We start from the raw sequence: 3,595 nt of genomic DNA, 5'->3' as shown, positions 1-3,595 counted from the left end.
ATTGGTCGGGTTGAATCAGGAGGGACATGTATTTTGTAAAATCTAAACCAAATCGAACATGATGGGAAAAGCCAAAACTCTAAAACAAAAAAATACAATACAATAATGGCTAAAGACTATGACCAAAAAAACGTTTCAAATCAATCAATGTCAATCAATGTTTATTTATATAGCCCTAAATCACAAGTGTCTCAAAGGGCTGCACAAGCCACAACGATATCCTCGGTTCAGAGCCCACAAAAGGGCAAGGAAAAACTCACAACAATGTGGGATGTCAATGTGAATGACTATGAAAAACCTTGGAGAGGACCGCAGATGTGGGTGACCCCCCCCTCCCCTCTAAGGGAGACTGGATGCAATGGACGTCGAGTGGGTCTAGCATAATATTGTGAAAGTCCAGTCCATAGTGGATCTAACATAATAGTGAGAGTCTAGTCCATAGTGGAGAGATGTCCCCAACCGATGCACAGGCAAGCGGTCCACCCCGGGTCCCGACTCTGGACAGCCAGCACTTCATCCATGGCTACCGGACCTGTGCCCCCCCTCCACAAGGGAGAGGGGGGCAGAGGAGAAAATAAAATAAATGGCAGATCAACTGGTCTAAAAAGGGGGTCTGTTTAAAGGCTAGAGTGGCAATTTTTTTTTCTGTTTTAAAAAATATCCTCCTTTTTCCTATTTGATACTTGTGTTTGTATGTATGTGTAAGGTGTCTCCAAAGGCTGAACAATTTTACTTAATTCTAGTTGTATTTAGTTGAATAAATCAGTGAAAAACATACAATCATTACTATTGCTGACGTAAAACCTGCATTACTTTAAGTACTGTTGAGAGTACCTACAGTAGATTTGAAGTGTCACGAGTGGTCATCACATGTGCTTAAAATGATGGTTGGCCTACCGGTTGCTTGTGTGAAACACAGGCATGTTATGCTAGAAGTACTATTGTTTACAATGGCTAAGTAGGTATTACAACATTGGTTCTGTTGCTGCTCTGTTGTGCAATATAGTTGTTGATTAATGATCATGTGGTCACGGGGAGATTGTTTTTATTTTTCCCACTTTCTCATGGAGTCTACTCTCGATTGTTATTAAAGCAAATAATTTAGTTTTCGAATTACAATAAACGCCCCAACCTCGTTATGATTTAGTTAAATAATGCTCTATAATTAGTGCATTTGTGGTAAACGTGCAAGTAGGATGGTCAAAAATATCAATACTCCAATACCAAATTGATTAAATAATGTACAACAGTTTTTCCTTGGCACGTGAGCACTGAGTCAGCACCAAAGAAGAAATATTAGATAGTGTTTTCCATACATTTACTTTTTTGTGGAAGCCTGTCACCTATGTGGATTTGTCGGTTTCGCTTTTTAGCTCATAAACAAATGATAATGAAACTGTTGATCAGTGTAGCATAACTGTAGGTGTGGCATAACTCATACACACCTAGTTTGCTAGGGTATGAGACATTGCAGAAATTATATGTGATGCATATTTATTGAGTAGAGGTATAAATTAAAAGTGAAAGAGAGGTGTATCTTGCATCATGCGTTTATTCGGTAATCGATTACAAGCGGTCCTGAAAGTATTCTCCGCGCGAGTAAGATCGGCGATCCGCCGCCACACGCCCAGGGAGTGTGCAGAAAACCTCCAGACGTATGCAATCCAAAATGAATCTCTTCTATAAATTCAGTTTCAGTTAATTTCGAACATGCATACAATACAATTAAGATGTTACGCATCACATATTTCCAGTTGTGTCCGAAAAGGAGTAGGAAGAAGCAGACCTTATTTAATCCTACCCCTTTTCGTATCATAGCAAGTTTGTAACAGAACAGTGAATACATAAATGAGTAAATAAATTAATATACAATACATAAGTAAACAAATATTAAATACATAAATAAATATTAAACATATACATAATAATTACAGTTCTCTTGAATAAATCATTAAGTAATTTATGGTTTACCTCGGAGATGAATGAGATTACCAGATTTTTTTTTTTTTTAAAGCTTCAAGATGTTTATCTTAATTCTTCTTTGTACTTTGTGAACACTTGTAGTTTAAACAGTTTCCTAAACTTAATCACATTAGTATTTTGTTTTGATTTCCTTACTTAATCCATTCCATAATTTAATTCCACATATGGATATGATATGCTAAAGGTCTTAAGTGTTGTATGTGCATACAAATGGGATTTTTCTCCAAGGTTATGTTTCTTTCTTTTTGTTTAGAATAATTGTTGTACATTCTTGGGTAGCAGGTTATTGTTTTCTTTGTACATAACTTTAGCTGTTAGCAAATGCACTTGGTTGCTGAATTTAAATATTTTTGAATTAATAAATGCATAGTTTGTATGTTTTCTATATCCAACATTGTGTAATTATTCTAATTGATCTTTTTTGTATCACTGTTAGTGAATGAAGCGCACATTTGTAGTTGTTTCCCCATATTTCTACACAATAACTCAGATATGGTAACCCTAGTGAGCAGTAGAGAATATGGAGTGATTTTTGGCCCAGAACATATTTTGCTTTATTCAATATTGACATGTTTCTTGCTATTTTATGTTGCATATTTTTTCATGAGATTTTCAATCCAATTTGTCATTTATTATTACACCCAAAAATGTGTTTTCTTTTACCCTCTTCCGTTATTTCGATTAATGCCATTGATGTTGAAATGTTGGATCTGCTTCTGTATTGGTTGTCTGTGAGTGTTTCGTTTTTATTTATGAATTTGTCCAATTTGTTGTTAAACAATTGTTCAATAATTTAAAAACAATTGTGGAAGTAGAGAAACAGGTCTGTAGTTTGTAAACTTGTGTGTGTCTCCAGTCTTATAAATTGGTACGTCTTTGCTATTTTCATTTCCATATCAATTCCGTTAACACTTAACACCACTGGTTTCCTTATTTCACCTGGAAGGCAAAATGCGTCCTGGGGGCCATTTGCTGAATGCAGCTCTTTTTTAATGGACCCGTGGCACACTGTAGAAATAAACAAAAACAAACCCAGCAAAAATGGAAAAAGATAGCAAGAGGCATAACCTAATGAGAAATAAAAATGTTGAGACTAATAATGATGAAAATATTTCATTATCCTATTTCATTACAACTTACAGGATGATGTCACACTGCTGCCATATTGAAAGGACATTAAGAACAATATTGTTTGTTTTATGAACTTGAAGGCTCCACGCCACTGCTATTCTTTTTAGAATGTAAAATAGTTGACTATTGTTATTTATAAGTGCAGTATTGTTTGTTTTGATATACTGGAAGGCTGTAGGCCATGGCTTTTCTTCTTTGAATGCAAACTTACCTCTTGGCAGCTGATAATGCAGTTTAAATTCTTTGCAAAAAGGTTTGTTGAAGGACTGTCATCTTAAATACTTGACAGCTTTAAACTGTTTTTGATAAAGTAGTGTATTTCAAAGTACAAAGTACAAGGGTTCAGTTTAAAAACATTTTTTAATTGTGGTATTACTGAGAGTCATGGAAAGTCATAAGTATGGGTACTGGCTACTGAAATTCTGGTATTGTGACAAATCTACGTACAAACGTACCTAATGTTTGTCCTACGTTTATTTTT

The sequence above is a fragment of the Entelurus aequoreus genome, linkage group LG05, assembly GCF_033978785.1.
Source record: "Entelurus aequoreus isolate RoL-2023_Sb linkage group LG05, RoL_Eaeq_v1.1, whole genome shotgun sequence".
Taxonomy (NCBI): Eukaryota; Metazoa; Chordata; class Actinopteri; order Syngnathiformes; family Syngnathidae; genus Entelurus; species Entelurus aequoreus.
This window is presented reverse-complemented; position numbering follows the sequence as displayed.